Source organism: Cetorhinus maximus, chromosome 11, assembly GCF_964194155.1.
Source record: "Cetorhinus maximus chromosome 11, sCetMax3.hap1.1, whole genome shotgun sequence".
Taxonomy (NCBI): Eukaryota; Metazoa; Chordata; class Chondrichthyes; order Lamniformes; family Cetorhinidae; genus Cetorhinus; species Cetorhinus maximus.
In genome coordinates, this window is record NC_135889.1 from 30,154,961 (window position 1) to 30,173,453 (window position 18,493).

The window sequence follows — 18,493 nt, forward strand, 5'->3', positions numbered from 1 at the left end:
GGTCTAGCAATATCTGTGGCAAGAGAAACAGGGTTAATGTTTCGAGTCCGTATGACCCTTCTTCAGAGTATGAAATGAGTCTGTAAATTCCAATGCAGTTTCTGATAGGCCTGGCCTACAGCACAAATCTAATTCTAACTGACCAGTAATTGCTAATCTCACATAACGAGGCCATGGATTCTCCTATAGTTGGTTTGTAGTAGGGCATAACTTCGGCACGCCCATGTGACCCTATCTCTAACCAACTCAAGTTTCCTCAAAAGGGGCTCATCAATTATGCAGGGAAAGATGGCAGTGTTACAGCCACTGTTCATTCATTTTCTGATGTTGGGAGGTCGGGAATACAGTGTAACTAATTAGGAGGCCATAGGTTTTTCACTGAGTAGATCAGCTGGAACTAAAGGAGGGGTACCAAGTATTTCTCAATCAACTCCTGGAAGCAACATATGCAAAAATAATTGAGGGAGATTGTTGAGACAGTCATTGCAGCCACCACAACCCCAAGAAATGTGACACATTGCTGCTTGGTTAGATGAACCCACCTACTTAGTGAAGATAAGAGAAGACACTGTTCCCCATTCAGACTCTAACAATTATATAGGTATGCTCCTCCTTTTGAACTGATATTCTCTCCCAGTCTCATTTACAAGGTGAAAGGAAACCTGCATACATTTTCACAAGGAACTTCTGCCTTCAGCGCTGCATCTTGTTGACTCAACATCACTGAATGTACACTAACAGGAGGATGCAGTGTGGCACTAGATAGATTTAGAAAGTATTTAGAGAGGCAGCATCTTCAAACAGTAGAATCATCAGATGGGTTCAGAAATCTGGTTGATAAGAAGTGAGAGTTATAATAAGATTCCTCTAACTCTGTTCTCTTTTTGCAGTGGAAAAGGTAGCAGCACAACCAATGCCAAAGTATTGTAGTTGGATGAGGAACACCTATTTTGAAAACTCTGAATGAGGAACCTTTGTGACTCATATGTCAACAAAGAGGAAAGGCTGTAGGAAATGGGGAAATAGGAGGTGTGATATGTCAAGATCAGGCTGGTAAAGGCAGACAGTGGGAGCATAGTTTAAGCCCCATGTAGATTGTCAAAACATAGCCATAACTGTGCTCACAGCTTTTTTTTGGAAAGACTTGTGTAGATGTTCACACACACAAACAAGCTTATATGCTTTTAAAATCCTAAGGAATGTCTTAAAAGCAGAAGCAGCCACTAAGACCAACAGCCAGGTTCATCAAAATCCATGAGTTTTGCCCCATCCTCACCAACACTGTCATGGCATTTTGCCTGCCCCATTATCAAATATATCTACTCAGGAGGAAGGAGTTAAATAAGCCAGAAGGGTTTTCACTAGGTGGCTTACAAATCTCTAGAAAGTAGGTGGATTGGTGAAAAAAGGGGAGACTGCCATTCCTCCATAGAGGGTGGAGAAATAATTGCTCTCGGCTGAGAAGTCTAAGGGCCAAGTATTTTAAAAAAGAATGATTTTGGAGCATGGGTCTCAGGTGAAGGCGGGGATGATGGCAAAGCATGATGATCCCAATACATGCATCTCCATTTGCAGGACATGCAAAACACCTGGTGGGTTCTAAGAACATTGGTGGCATCTGGAGTTGCAGATAGCATTGCTTGAATAGAATTTTGCAGTGTCAGTGAATACAAAATATTGGAGGCTTTTGGCAAATTTTGTTGTGGAATGTAAAACTCCATTGACATATATGGAACAAAATTGAATACCATTGTCTTACAGGATTAATCCCAAAAGCAGAATCGGTAGACCTGAGGCCCAATAAAAATTGAGTCATGTTCAAATTAGACTGAAAGCAAAGTGGATAAAAACTTATCGTTTGGTTGTAGGTAGGTCTGGGCGATTAGATTTTAGTTCAACATGACCATGTTTATACTATATTCACTGTAATATATAACAAGGTCAAGGAAGCCATTTTGATATTAACATATGGGGAGGTGATGGCATAGTGGTGTTGTTGCTGGATTAGTAATCCAGAGTCTCTCAGAACCTGAGTTTGAATCCTGCCATGGCAGATGGTGGAATTTGAATCCAGTAAAAATCTGGAATTAAAAGTCTAATATTGACCATGAAACCATTGTTGATCATCATAAAAACCCACCTGGTTCCTTTAGGGAAGGAAATCTGCTGTCCTTACCTGGATCTGGCCTACATGTGACCCCAGACCCACAGCAATCTGGCTCTTAAAATGCCCTCTGAACAAGGGTAACTAGGGATGGGCAATAAATGCTGGCCTAGTCAGTGATGCCTACATCCAATAAATAAAACATGGCTAAAGTAACCATTTAAATTCATCAAATTATTTTATTAAGGATAGTAACCAGACATGAAACAGATGATTGTAAAAGTAATGAACCTTGATTGAGTTATAATCAATGAATTAGTATAATCAATAATCATGTTAGATTTTAATTTAAGTATTAATTAAGTATTAATGTTTAATTATTATATAAGTTTTAGATTTCTCTTGCTCATCAAAAGTACGGTTTCAGCTGAAATTATGCAAGCAAGTACATCGTTTGGAACTCTGATAAAGTCTGTAAGACAGTTCACTATGGCCTTGCAAGAGGCTAGCTTAATGAATGAAGAGTTGTTTACAACCAGATGAAGCTGTTAAAATCATTGTTAAGATAGAGGGCTTTCTCCTTCTTCATCATCCATTTTAGTTTCAGGAATTACTATTGTTTTCATGACAATTTTACACAGAACACAGCAGGCCAAGCAACAAAGTTTCTGGGCACTCTTACTGGACTTTATTGCAAAGCTTCACCAGCTTATCTGGCCACTCAAACTGGGACTCAACGATGACTGCGGCTTAGAATATCAAAACCTTTCCAGTCATGTAGGCATTATATTTGCTGTCCTCCTGTATCTGTGGGTGGTTTACTAGAGTCATGAGCCAAGGCTGCATGGGATATTCCTGATCACCAGACATTCATCTTGATTCTGAGTCATCAAGACAGGTATGGTGGATTGTTATATGGTAAAATTGTCATGATATCTTCTTGGGTAATAGAAATTAATGTGCAGGATAATGTGATTGGCACCACACACTTGCTGGATATTTACTGAATTCAAGTTCTTCCTGCTCATGAAATTGAGGGAATTGTTGCATGTTGCTTTGAAGGCCATGTGTTCTATCAATTGCTCCCTATGTCTTTAGGAACCTAGATGGTCAATAGAATTAAATTGCTCATGCTTTGTGTTTGGCAGGTTTAAGGAGAAAGTTCATCCAAATAGAGCATCAATGGCCTTCTTTATACAATGGTGTGCTGTGCCTGAATAATGTGGCAAATTACCTGGAGCTGCCTGGAAAAATCCAGCAGGACAAAAAAACAAGACAATGTAGTTTTCACTGTTGTAGGCGATGCTGTTCTTCTTGTAGAAGTGAGATGTAGGTCATCAACCAGTACCTCATGTGACTTGGGGGAGATAGTAGTATAGTGGTAGTGTCACAGGACTACTAATCCAATGGTCCAGGTGAATGCCTTGGAGACATGAGTCCAAATCATATGGCAGCTAGTAGAATTTAAATTCAAAAAAATAAAATCTGGAATTGAAAGATCATCTCGGTAATGGTGATTATGAAACTCTCATCAATTGTTGTAAAAAAACATCTGGTTCACTAATGTCCTTTAGGGAAGGAAATCTGCCATCCTTACCTGGTTTGGCCTACATGTGACTCCAGTCCCACAGCAATGTGGTTGACTCTTAACTGCCCTCTGAAATGGCCCAGCAAGCCACTCAGTCCAAGGCAATTAGGGATGGGCAACAAATGCTGGCCTTGCCAGCAATGCCCACATCCCACAAAAGAGTATAGAAAAAAAAGACAACCCAATAACATCTTGGCAGTAAGTGCAGCCTTGAATCTCTAATGGGTAGAGAAACCTAAATAAACCTTTTAGCTCTGTAAACCCATCTGCATGTTGGAAAAACATAGGGGAAAGTTTTCTCCCTGTCAGGCATGCCGGTCGGGAGTGGGCATGGGCGGATGCAGAGCCGATTGCCGCCTGCGATTGGCTGTGTGCCGCCACTTTATGTGGGCGGGCCTTAATTGGCCCGCCCAGCGTGACGCGCACCCGGAAATGCTCAGCGCTACCTGTGTGGGCGTGGGGAGGAGGGAAAATCGGGGCCTGCACTCTTTTGCGCATAAAAAGCGCAGAAATCTCCCTGAGGCAGCTCCGTGCCTCAGGGAGATTAAGTTCAGTGCAAAAGATGGTAAAAATAAAAAATAAAATTATTCATACATGTCCCCTCATGTGACAGTGTCACATGAGCTAGGACATGTTTATGAATTTTAATAACAATTTTTATTTAATTAATAAACCCTTCATGAAACCTCATCCCGCCTGTGGATGAGATTTCATGAGAAATGCGAAGGCTGCCTGGGCTCTTCGCCTGCCTGCCAACCTTAAGGTTGGACAGGCAGTCCTGACAATTGCTTTAATTAGTTTATTAATGGCCTTAACAAGCCTTCGACAGTTCGGCGGGCGTGCAGCCGACTCTGGTGCGTGCCCACCAAACAGAAGATCAGAATGACACGCGGTGATGTCGGGACGCATGCCCGACGTCACCGTGTGTCATTTTATGCGTTGGCGTGCGGGACCAGAAGATTCTGCCCATATTTTCTGTGATGTCTCCAATCTATCTTCTTTATTCCCATCCTCCTCTTCATAACACAGAATTGGAGGGATTCCTGTTGGAAAATCAATTTCCCCATTGCAGAAATTTATTCTCTCAAGCACTCCCAAAATATGCCAGGAGAAGACTTCAGAAAAGTTCTTGACCAAAAAGCACCTAAAAAAAATGTTTCTGCAGGCTTTGTCAGAAAATGCAAACTGAGTACCAACTTCAGGAATACTGCTCTACCACTTGTCCCATCACTTAGTGGCCTCTCTCTGGACATGGATGTAACTTAGAGGCAGTGATGTTGGTCATGCTAACATATCTCCATATACATGTGGCAGGGCAACCAATTGAAGTGCAATCTCACTGGGGAAAATTTTGAATGCCACTTTTTGGTATGTGTTTGTGGGAGTAAGCTACATCATTTAATTTTACGCCTCGACACTTCCTGAAAAAGCAAAATACTGCAGATGCTGGAAATCTGAAATAAAAACAGAAATAGCTAGGAATATGCAGCAGGTCAGCAGCATCAATGGAGGAAGAAATGGGGTTAATGCTTCAGGTTGATGAACTTTTGTCAGAACTGGAAAGTGATAGAGATGTAACAGGTTTTAAGTAAGTACAGAGGTAAAGAAAGGGAGGGGAAAGGAAAAAACAAAAGAGAAGGTTTGTAATAGGGTGGATGAGATGAGAGAATAGATGACAAAAGAGATGATGGTGCAAAACAAAAGGAAATGGCAATCGGACAAATAAAGAAGAAAAAGTTGGGTTTAGAGGCAGTGTAAATGGGAGTCATCACCAACAATAGCCATCCAAAAACATGGGGGCAGAGGTTATGATCTGAAATTGTTGAACTCAATGTTGAGTCTGGAAGGCTGTAAAATGCCTAATCGAAAGATGCAGCACTGTTCCTACAGCTTATATTGAGCTTCAGAGGCTGGTGTTAATGTTGCAATCCTGTTACAATCAAGTGCATACTCCAGCTGTAAGTGAGAGCAGCTGTTACTAATTGGGGAAAGGTTCAGGCATTATTCTTAAGCATATATAAGAACCGGTTTCCACCTGGGCGGGGGGTTGCGGTTGGTAGGGGAAAGGGAACATGCCCATGCATCTGGGTTTTTTGAATACACCTATGTTAAGGAAAGACTGGCTCCAGATTCCTCCTTTAATGAGTGAATGAGCAATGTATTATAACAGCTGGGGATTCTGTGATGAGTGACTCTCCTCCTGACTCCATGAAGACTGTCCACCAACCATAAGGCACAAGTTAGGGGTGTGGTAGAATACTTTCCACTTGGCTAGATGAGTACAACTTCAACAACACTCAAGAAGTTTGACCCCATCCAGGACAAAGCCAATTGATTGGCACCTCATCTTAAATATTTACTTTTCTACCACCGATGCACAGTGACAGCAGTGTGTATCACTTGAGCATACACTGTGGCAATTCACCAACGCTCACTCATTAGGTCCTTCCAAAGGCATGACATCTACTATCTTGAAGGCCAAAGGCAGTAGACACATTGGAGCACCACCACTTTTGAGCTTTCTTTCAAGCCACGCACCATCTTGACTTGGAACTATATTGTCATTCCTTCACTGTCCCTGGGTCAAAATCCTGGAACTCCCTCCCCAACTGTACTGTGTGTGTACCTGCACCACAAGGACTTCAAGTTGGTGGCTCACCATCACCTTCTCAAGGGCAATTACAGAGAATTAAAATGCCAGGATCACATTTGCAGACTGAATGGAGGTGCCGGGTAAGCAGTCACCCAATCTGAGTATACTAAATTGAAAGAAGTGCAAGTACATCGCTGTTTCATCTGGAAGTAGTGTTTGGGGCCCTAAATGGTGAGAAGGGAGGATGTTGTGTTTCCTGCACTTGTTTGGGAAAATGTATGAAAAGGTAAGTAGATGTAGGGGGGAAATTGAGGAATGAACTAGTGTGTAGGGAGGTCATGGTCCCTTTGGAACGCTGAAAGAGGAGGGGAGGAAAAGGTGTTTGGTGGTGGAATTATGCTGGAGGTGACATGAATGGTGAAGAATGATCCACTGAATGTGAAGGTGAGGACAAAGGGAACCCTATCATAGTTCTCACACCTCTGCTCTCACTCCCCCACCTCCCTGCCAGATCTCTCCTGCCTTTCACCCTATTCACACTTTTCTGCTCCCAAACCTATTTCTGCTTCTGTATTTGTTTAGAATCTGTTGATCTCTAACTTTTTTCAGTTCTGGTGAAAGATCATTGACCTGTAATGATGCTGCCTGATCTGCTAAGCATTTCCAGCACTTGCTGTTTTATTTCAAATTTCCAGCATCTGCTATGTTTTGTTTTTGTATTAGTGTTTAATTCACTACCACTTCTCTTTCAGGAATGGCCAATTTGAAGTTCTCTTCTTCTCTCTGATAGGATTTCTAATTGCCTTATTTGGTGTACATGTACACTAATTGTTGAGGGTGGCAGGGCAGGTTGAGTATGTGGTTAAAAAGGCATTCGAGATCCTGGGCTTTATAAATAGAGACATATGGCTGAATCTTCCAAGGAGTGGCAATCAGCGTTGGATTACCACTCCACTCTAATTTGCTTACCTTGCACCGGAGCTCCACATTCCTCACTTGGACTTTCAAATTGAGCCTCCTCAGAAATGCAAAGCGGACTTGCTCTGGGAATCTTTCCTCATCGGGCAGGATCATCAGGGAAGCCAAGCCATGCTCCCCTTTTTCAGCACTAGTCAAATAAGTAGAGAGTTTAAAGGCCCCAAAGCCACTTTGAGGAGCTACCATGATAAAGTAAGTGTGTAAGGTAAATGGGTGAGGGGCTAGGGTGGCAGTGGGTGGGTGAGTGGCTAAGGTGGCAGGTAAATGGGAGAGGGACTAAGGTGGTAGATAAGTGGGTAAGGGGTACGGTGGTAACAGAGGTGGTGAAGGGGCAGGGTGGCAAGTAAGAGGATGAGGGAAGGTAGGGTGGAATTGAGGACAGTAGTTGGGAATTCAATGAGGTGTTGGGAGGTTCAGTAATATAATTACTCAGGGGTTAGAACTGATTTTAATCCTTCTAAATTTTCATGGGTAACTTTTCAGGTAAGTGAGTCGGAACCATCCGAAGTCTCCTATTCTAACTCTGAGTTTCAGAGGGCTCCAGATGCAGGGGAATTGCTCATCAGAAGTCCGAACATCATGGGCAATTCTCATGTAGTCAGTCCAAGGGGTCCCTCAGTGCATCTTGTTGGGGGTCCCTCTGCGATATTACCATCAGGAGATCGGAAGTTCTGGGCCAATGTGTGTAAAATTAAGGAGCTTATGATGAACTTTTATAAAATACTTTGGTCTCAACTTCTCTTAGCTCTATTCAAACCAGGAGCAATGTCTAATTCTAGGCATCATTCTTTAGGAGGGTGTGAAGGCCTTAGAGAATGTGCAGAAAAAAGTCACAAGAATGGTTCCAGGGTTGAGGAACTTCAGATATGTGATAGATTGGAGAAGCTATGGCTGTTCTCTTCAGAGAAGAGAAGGTTGAGAGGCGATTCGATAGAGGTGTTCAACAGTGTGTATAGGGAAAAACTGTTCCCATTGGCAGAAGGATTGAGAACAAGAGGACATTGATTTAAAATGACTGGCAAAAGAACCAGAGGTGATATGTGGAAAAGTTCTTTATCCCTTCTTCCAAGCTCACGCCTTGCCCTTTTTTCACTATCTCTCTAACCTTCCCATCTCTGGTGTCAAACGACCTATTGTCAGCCAAGGCCTCTACTTCATCCCCTTACACATCCACTTCAATGAATTTCGAGCTCGCCACAACACTGAGCTCTACTTGCATCACCTTCACCTCCATGCCCACTTCTTTGATCAAGAGACTTGCCCCCTCACACTGGACACTTTCCCCTTTCTTCAAAATTTTCTTACCCTCTTACCCTTTCTGGTGTCGTGAAATTCAGCTCCGTTGTGCTCATAAGCCAGAATGTTCCGCTTGTCGGTCGACCCAAACGAGTGTAAAATGAAACGCAATGACATCGGGCAAGCGTCCTGACATCACCGCACACTTGGATGATATTTCAGTCAGTGGGCGAGCGTGGGAGTTGGCAGTGTGCCCGCCGACAATTAAGAGGCCTATTAAGGCCATTAAAGTAATAATTGAATTAAACTTTTCGCTGCCACACCAACTGGAAGGTGAAAAGGCCAAGTGGCCTTTGGACGTTTTAGAAAACCTCATCCACAGCAGGATGAGGTTCCCAACAGCTATTAAAAATTAAATATAAAAGTTAACATTTCATTAATAACATGTCCCTGCTCATGTGACAGAGTCACATGAGGGGATATGTTTCTTAACATTTTAAAGTTCTTAGTTTTAATTTTTAGAATCTTCATTTCCCTGATTCAGCTCTGTGCCTCAGGGAGATTTTCCTGTGCACATCCGTGCGCATGTGTGAAGTTCCCCACTCGCCCTCCTCTCTCCTCCCCCACACAGGCAGTGCTGAGCACTGCAGCATGCATTTCATGCTGGGTGGGCCTTAATTATCCCGCCAGAATGAAATTGCGGTCGGACTTCTGCTCACCCCTGCTGAGCCTGCCCAATGAGGGCAAATCCTGGCTATACTTTCAGTGTAATAGTACCAAAATGGCATCAACACTATGCGCACACACTTCTGATGCCATTTTGGTAAGGGTGTTAGTGCGGGAATTAGGAGTGTGCACTGCAAATATATAAAATAGGCAAATTGTGATATTAGTCCACATGTAATGCTGATGCTGAGGGAACAACAGTACATTTTAAATTGCGCTGGAGCTGGATGGATCTCCTAACAGCATGATTTAAAATGATCAAGAATTACTTTCACTTTCTACAGGCTCTGTCTGAATTTGTAGAAATACTGAGTTTTTTTAACACTGTTTAAAATTGGCGAAGTTGACAGGGGCGGTGTTGCATGTGTTAGGACCTAAGTTCTGACTTTAAGAGTTCTGGTCAGAACAGTTATTCCCAGCCATGGGTCTTGTAGTTATCATCTCCATTGGCCTGCAGCTTGAAAGTGAACTTAAGAAGAGGCAGAGGTGCTCTCAGAATCAGTAGGAGGAGGGCTATCAACAGGAGGTCTTATCCGCCAGGGTCTTCTGAGAGCATTTCTCTTAGCTCTACCCAAGCCAGGAGCAATGTATTTGCCATCTGCAATTCATGAAAGAAAAAGTGTTCCCTGAAAAGTGTCACCTCCTTCAGCCTCAGAGCTCAGCGATGATGGTGCCATCAGTGGCTGTGAAAGTGATCATGGCCATGAAGTCATGATGCCTTTTTCTGCTCTAATGTTGTTCCTTCAGTATTCCTGCCTCTGCTGTTGAGATACCATGTCAACCCAGAGGGTGTTTGTTGAGTGACGTGGCTGTCATTGATTCATGATTAAGGAGCACAACCAAAAATGGCCAATATTCATATAATGAGAGCTGTGTTTCTACACAAAACATCATTAAGCAGACAATTGGCATGCTCAAGCAATGCTTTGGCTGCCTCAATCATTCTGGATGAGCCATGCCGTACATGTATCAAAGTTCCTCATGTGTCCTGCACAACCTTGCCATCATGAGAGCACAGTCCTCATCACCAAGAATACAACAAGCAGTGAAGGAGGAGGAGAAGCAAGAGGAAAGGAAGAGCCAACCAACATATCCCCTTTTCCATTTGGGCTGTCCATGATAGTCTCATTTGACTGCAGTACAAGTGAACACAACCCAAATTCTCAATTCCACAAGAGTCACACACTTTTCCCTTCCTCTGTCACTGACCATCACAGCATCCTCTTGGCCACATTGTTAAAATAAACGCCTCCACAAAACAACCATTATAATCCAACTTTATCCAACGAGCCATCTAATACTCCAAAAGAAACGTCAACTAATCATTCTGGTGCATTTCCTCATTGCCTGTCTTGTCAGTGTCTTTGCCTGCTCCAGTGCTTCGACATACTGTTGCTCCAGTGGCTGCAGCATTGCTGGTGGAAGGCTGCTGGCTTTCAGTGGGGAAGATTGCAAATGGCTTTGAAGAACACACTCAAGCAGCTCTGGGCCTACAAGCCCAGTGTCAGATTGCACCACTAGGGTATGGATGGCAGCAGTTTGTGCTGGCTGGCTACAGGCAACTGCAAGGACATTGGTGGAATGGTAGTGGTGGGAGGATGAATGCTGTAATCCTGACAGAGGACAGTAGCTTCGTGTTCCATGGAGCCGCTACCATTTCCCAAGGGTGGTATCTCAGCAATCCTAGTAATCAGCTGGAGCACAGTTTGCTGGATGTTGATGAGACCTTGCAAGCCTTTGGAGTCCTGGTATCAGCAGCCATGATGGCAGCAGTCTGAGCCTGAATGGCAGCAAGCTGAAGGTGCATGACCTTGGCCTTAGCTTTCACCGCAGCACTCAGACTTCTGCTTGTGCTGGAATGGAAGCTGAGACATCAGCCATCAGCGCTGCATCATGGTTGGGTCCATAAGTGTGTGAAGAGACTTGACCACCACTTCCAATTTCACTGCTGGAAAGGATGGGCTTCAAGCTTTGCACAATGCTCTGTGCCAAGTTGATGCTGGACTTCACCATGCTCCTTGATATTGACAATGGGTATTCTGTCAGACCTGAAAATTAACTAAGCACGAATAGAGTTCTTGAGCATGTAACAAACAGGTGGATAAAGGAGAAACAGTAGATGTAGTGTATTTGTATTACCAAAGCCATTGAATAAGGTGCCACAAAAAAGGTTACTGCATGAGATAAGAGCTCGTGGTGCTGGTGGTGATATATTAGCATTGATAGAGGATTCACTAACAAACAGAAAGTTGGGATAAAAGGGGAATTTTCAGGCAGGCTAATTGTAGCTAATGGGGTGTTACAGCGATAAGGTCTGGGACCTCAATTATTTGCATTCTAAATTAATGACTTAGAGGAAGGGGCTGAGTTTTCTTAATTCATTTATGAGATGTAGGCATCACTGGTTAGGCCAGCATTTACTGCCTATCCCTAATTGCCGTTGAGGTGGTCGTGGTGAGCTGCCTTCTTGAACCATTGTAGTCCGTGTGTTGTAGGTACACCCACAGTGCTGTTAGGGGGGGGAGTTCCAGGATTTTAACCCAGCGACATTGAAGGAATGGCGATATATTTCCAAGTTAGGGTGGTGAGTGACTTGGAGGAGAACTTCCAGGTGGTGGTGTTCCCATCTATCTGCTGCCCTTGTCCTTCTAGATGGTAGTGGTTGTGGGTTTGAAAGGTGCTGTTGAAGGGGCCTTGGTGAATTCCTGCAGTGCATCTTGTAGATGGTACATACTGCTGCTAGTGTGCGCTGGTGGTGGAGGGAGTGAATGTTTATGGATGTGGTGCCAATCAAGTGGGCTGTTTTGTGTCAAGCTGTTGTCAAGCTTCTTGAGTGTTGTTGGAGCTGCACTCATCCAGGCAAGTGGAGAGTATTCTATCACACTCCTGATTTGTGCCTTGAAGATGGTGGACAGGAGTCAGAAGGTGAGTAACTCACTGCAGGATTCCTAGCCTCTGATCTGCTCTTGTAGCCACAGCATTTATATGCCTAGTCCAGTTTAGTTTCTGGTCAATGGTAGCCCCAGGATGTTGATAGTGGGAATTTAGCAATGTTAATACCATTGAATGTCAAGGGGCAATCCTTAGGTTCCTTCTTGATGGAGATGGTCATTGCCTGGCACTTGTGTCGTGCGAATGTTACTTGCCACTTGTCAGCCAAAGCTTGGGTATTGTCCGGGTCTTGCTGCATTTGGACATGGACTGCTTCAGCATCTGGGGAGTCACGAGTGGTGCTGAACATTGTGCAATCATCAGTGAACATCTCTACTTCTGACCTTATGATGGAAGGAAAGTCATTGATGAAGCAGCTGAAGATGGTTGGGCTGAGGACACTACCCTGAGGAACTCCTGCAGTGATGTCTTGGAACTGAGATGACTGACCTCCAACAACCACAACCATCTTCCTTTGTGCTAGGTATGACTCCAACCAGCAGAGAGGTTTCCCCCTGATTCCCATTGACTCCAATTTTGCTAGGGCTCCTTGATGCCACATTCGGTCATAGGCTGCCTTGATATCAAGGGCAGTGACTCTCATTTCACCTCTGAAGTTCAGTTGTTTTGTCCATGTTTGAACCAAGGATGTAATGAAATTGATCAGGAGCTGAGTGAACTTGGTGGAACCCAAACTGAACATCAGTGAGCAGGTTATTGCTAAGCAAGTGTCACTTGGTAGCACTGATGATAGCCCCTTGAGAGCCATCGGTCTTCTCAAGATGTGCTTCCGATGCCTGGACCGGTCAGGGGGCGCACTCCAGTACCCCCCAGATCATGTGTCAGTAATAGTGGTAGCATGCTGCTCTCTCCACAATCTAGCGCTAGAAAGGGGGGACGCAGTGGACGATGAAGACGTTGATGCATTGGCTGCGGCTGCACACGATGAGTCCAGCACTGATTCTGAGGGTGAGCATGCACAGGGAAATGCTGAGGGGGTAGACGCTGACACGGGACTACACCAAGGAGGCAGGAACACCCGGGAGGCTTTAATCGAATAAACCTTCAGCTAGCACAACACAAATGGATCAGCAGGAGCAGCCTTGCCTGGCGCATCCATACTCGGCACCTAAGTGCAAAATCTGCCAGGTCATCAGCAGGAACTGAGGGCTCTGGACATAAATTTGAATGTCCAAACAAACACTCATGACATTTTTCTTAAACATACACATGCAGAACAAACGAACCACCCTCAGCCATGGTCACACATCTGATTTTTAATTTTAACATCAGATGTTCTCCCAATTGCAAAACAATACTGTAAGCAAGCAAAAATAAATTCTAAGGACCTAATCTTGGGCCAACACAAAAGCACCACTGAGAAAACCCATGGTGTGCTTAATGTGCCTTACGTTTCCATTTGCGGGTGCTACGTCTTGGTGCTGCCCCATTGCTCAGAGTGGCATCTGAGACAGCCTGCTGATTCTGCTGTCTTGTTGGCCTCAATGACATTGGCGGTCGTCCTCTGGCCTGTGGAGCCTGTGCTGGGCCCGCCTGGGAGGGATCTTCCAGTTGCTCAGCTGGCATCTCCCCAGTCGTCGCACCCTCACCAGATGAAACGGTCACTGGGAGAGGGTCAGAGCAGGTGGTGCTCTCATCCGGAGTGCTGTGAGAGGACCCCGCAGATACGACAGGCAGCTGCTGCACCGCGATGTGAGGTCGCCTCGGATCTCCCTGCCTACCTGTCCCGCTATCTTAAGGGACCAGTCGAGATGCACACCAAGGTCCCTCTGATCCTCGTTACTTCCCACGGTCCTACCATTCATTGTGTATTCCCGTGTCTTGTTTGTCCTGCCCAAGCGCATCACCTCACACTTATCCACATTACATTCCATTTGGCATTCATCAGCCCATCTGACCAGCCTGTCTATATCTGCCTGTAATGTAAGGCTATCCTCCTCACTATTTACCACCCCACCAATGTTCGTGTACATTGGTGCTGGAAGGTTGGAAGGAAGGAAGGGTGTCTAAGAAGGCATATGCCATACTTGCCTTTATTAGCCGAGGCACAAAATATAGGAGCTGGGAGGTAATGTTCCAACTGCAGAAAACGCTGCTTAGGCCACCGCTACAGTTCTGCGTGCAGTTCTGAAATGTGCTTTATGGGAGGGATGTGATTGCAGTGGAGAGAATGCAGAGGACGTTTACCAGGATGTTGGCTGGTCTAGAGAGTTTCACTTATGAGGAGAGATTACATAGACTGGGGTTATTTCTCCTGGAGCAGAGGAGATTGAGGGGTGACATGATAGAGGTGTATAAACATATGAGGGGCATAGATGGGGTCGACAGAAAGGAACTTTTCGCCTTGGCAGAGGGATCAGTAACCAGGTGGCATAGATTTAAGTTAAGGGCCATGAGGTTTACAGGGGATGTGATGAACAACTTTTGCACACAGAGGGTGGTGGGAATCTGGAACCTGAAAGGGTGGTAGACGCAGAAACCCTCCGAACATGTAATAAGTATTTGGATGTGCACTTGCGATGCCATGGCATACAAGGCTATGGGCATAGTGCTGAGAAATGGGATTAGAAGACTGAGGTATGTGTTTAACCCGCGCATCCTCGAAAGGCCAAAGGACCTTTTTCTGTGCTCCACACCTCTGACTCTATCACTCTATGATGGAGCGATGTTGCAACACTAATAAATTTAACAATCATCAGTGCTATGGATATTGGGAGGACATTGCGGATCTCACTGTTGGCCTCAAATACCTGGCCGTTCCACCCCAGTTGACACCAGTTGACCTGGGTGCATGGTGCCTCTCAAGCTCAAAGGCCTCCTGCTCGAAGCGGCTTAACATGAGGAGGTGAGCCTGGCCGGTTCCAGACCTCGCACGCTCCAAGGCATTATGAGCATTCTTCTCCTGAGAAAGAGAGAACACCACTCATTGCGTTAATTTGCACATGGACTCTGCACGCACACGCCACACCCCAACCACAGTGGGCCACATCAGGCCTCCAGTGCCTCCTCTCCCCGCTACTGCTGATCATTCACACAAAGATAGTATGCCTGCTCCCAACACCCCCCCCAACGGCCTCCTTGGACACATGCTGCGTACATCACTTTAAAAACACACGGTCTTTGCTCCCATAGCAAGGAGGCACAACTGCGTGCAGCGTCGAGGGCAGCAGATGGTTATTGGCCATGACACCTTGAGGCTCCCCTTCCACCATCTCATCACCCTGAATAGGACATGTGCTGGAGTTCTGAGTATGCGCCTAGCTGCATCTCCTGCAGGTTGCCCCCAGACTAGTCATGTGCGACTAACAGCAACACATGGTGTGGGGGAGAACCCATCTCCTCATGAACCACTCAGGCTGATCTAAGCATGGGCACTATCTGCTTGCCCACCCAGCATAGGAAAAATGCCCAACATGATTCAATGCAGTCACGACAGCAAGACCTGGGGAGTTGGGGGGTTGTTGGGGGGGTCCTCAAAGTCTAAGGCTACCTGCTGAGTTAAATGCCCAACACCAACACTGTACTCACCCTTCCTGAGTGCAACAAATCATTGAAGCGCTTACGGCACTGGATCCAGGAGCACCGCACCACATCGCAGGAGCTCATCACCTCCGCCACCTCCTCCCAGGTGTGTTTGGTCATGTGGGGGGGCCTCCTCCTCCCATCCTGTGGGACCAACACCTCCCACCGTGCTGCCACCCCCTCGAGGAGGGCAGCAAGGCATTCATCTGAAAGCGAGGGGCGCTTTGGCCCCCCGCTGGCCTACCCTGCAGCCTGCCGTGCTCCTGTGGCAGACCCTACAGCTTGGCCTGCTCCTCTGCCCTTCCATAAGACCATAAGACATAGGAGCAGAAATTAGGCCATTCAGCCCATCGAGTCTGCTCCGCCATTCAATCATGGCTGATAAGTTTCTCAACCCCATTCTCCGCCTTCTCCCCGTAACCTTTGATCCCCTTACCAATCAAGAACCTATCGATCTCGGTCTTAAATACACTCAATGACCTGGCCTCCACAGCCTTCTGTGACAATGAATTCCATAGATTCACCACTTTCTGGCTAAAGAATTTTCTCCTCATCTCTGTTCTAAAAGGTCTTCCCTTTACTCTGAGGCTGTGCCCTCGGGTCCTAGTCTCTCCTACTAATGGAAACATCTTCCCCACGTCCACTCTATCCAGGCCTCTCAGTATTCTGTAAGTTTCAATCAGATCCCCCCATATCCTTCTAAACTCCATCGAGTATAGACCCAGAGTCCTCAAACAGGAACCTCATATGTTAAGCCTTTCATTCCTGGGGTCATTCTCGTGAACCTCCTCTGGACCCTCTCCAGGGCCAACACATCCTTCCTGAGATACGGGGCCCAAAATTGCTCACAATATTCTAAATGTGGTCTGACCAGAGCCTTATAAAGCCTCAGCAGCACATCCCTGCTTTTATATTTTAGTCGTCTCGAAATAAATGCCAACATTGCATTTGCCTTCCTAACTACCGCGTCAACCTGCAAGTTAACCTTAAGAAAATCCTGGACTAGGACTCCCAAGTCCCTTTGCACTCCAGATTTCTGAATTCTTTCCCCATTTAGAAAATAGTCTATGCCCTTATTCTTCCTACCAAAGTCATGACCTCACACCTCCCCACATTGTATTCCATCTGCCACTTCTTTGCCCATTCTCCTAACCTGTCCAAATCATTCTGCAGCCTCCCCGCCTCCTCAATACTACCTGTCACTCCACCTATCTTTGTATCATCTGCAAACTTAGCCAGGATGCCCTCAGTTCCTTCATCTAGATCATCAATGTGTAAAGTGAAAAGTTGTGGTCCCAACACTGACCCCTGCACAACTCCAATAGTCACCGGCCTCCATCCTGAGAAGGACCCCCTTATCCCCACTCTCTGCCTCCTGCCAGACAGCCAATCTTCTATCCATGCTAGTACCTTGCCACTAACACCATGGGCTCTTATCTTACTGAGCAGCTTCCTGTGCGGCACCTTGTCAAAGGCCTTCTGGAAGTCCAAGTAGATAACATCCATTCCCTCCAGCTTGGTCTGTCCAGCTGACCCCCTGTGGTGCGCCCTCGAACTGGCCATTATCACCAGCCTACAGGAGGCTGCCAGGCCCTCTTTTAAACAGACAGCCGGGTCGCCATTGGACCAGGTGGTCTGTGCATGCCCGCCACTGCCTGCACACTCCTGCTATCCATGGGAGTCAGCAAGTATGCTGGGCGGGCCCTAATTGGCCCGCCCATGTAAAATGGTGGCGCGGACCTGATTGCGGGCGCCAATCGGGTCCCCGCCCACCCGCTCTCCCTTCCCCCCACCTTCCCAAACGGAAAATTCTGCCCTAGGATTTTTAAATTTGTTGGATTCACTCCAGCACCTCTCAGGGTAAAGGCATAGCTGCTGTAGTGTGATAATGATAGTTCTCGCCTTAATTGGTACAGAGATACCTTGCTAGGCTCAATAGCTTTCTACTCTGGGATTTAAGATAAATATTTCTTTAAATATTGATGGCTATCTTAACTATCTCTCTGTAACATTAATAAGATTGGGTTCTCTCTTAGAAACAAGTTTGTACTTAATTTGTTCTAGAACTATCAACATTGCGATTACCATCAGAAGTGAATTGTATGTCTGGTTCTTTAATAAACATTTTATATAATTTAGAAAGCACATTGCCTCATATAGTCTTCTGTATCCAAACTTGAAAACCCCATCTCCGTACACTCTTTAGAGGAGAGGTACGTTGTTGAGGACAGTTCGTCGGGCCCTTATAATATCTGGATTGTTATAATCCAGCAAAAATGTGTTAAAAAGGCTATCTGGATGACAGTAATGTTTTCTGGTGTTTCCTTTCCTTTTTGGAAAGTTAGATTGGTTCGTCTGACCCATTTAAGTGGCTTTAATGCCTCTCTTTCTCAACCTTAAGTGAGAGTGATCTTCCAAGGAGTACGCCTGATCCAGAATTGTCTCAAAAAGGGCCATAATTATACTCCACTTAAGATGTCCATAGACATCTGTGACCTCATCGCCAAAGACCTCACACCTCACAGTACTGGTAACTATGTCCTGCCAGGACCCGTCAAAGTCACTATGTCCTTGAACTTTTTCATTCCTGACTCCTTCAAAGAATCAGCTGCAGACCTTGGTGGCATCTCACTGATGGCTGCACACCAATGCATCTCACAAGTCAATTATTCATTCTTTACCAAAGATGTTCAGCACATTGATTTCACAACAGACATGGCCTTGCTGCATAACCCTAGGTGCTGGCATCATCGATTGTACCCATGTGACCATCTAGGCAACCAGCGATTGGCCA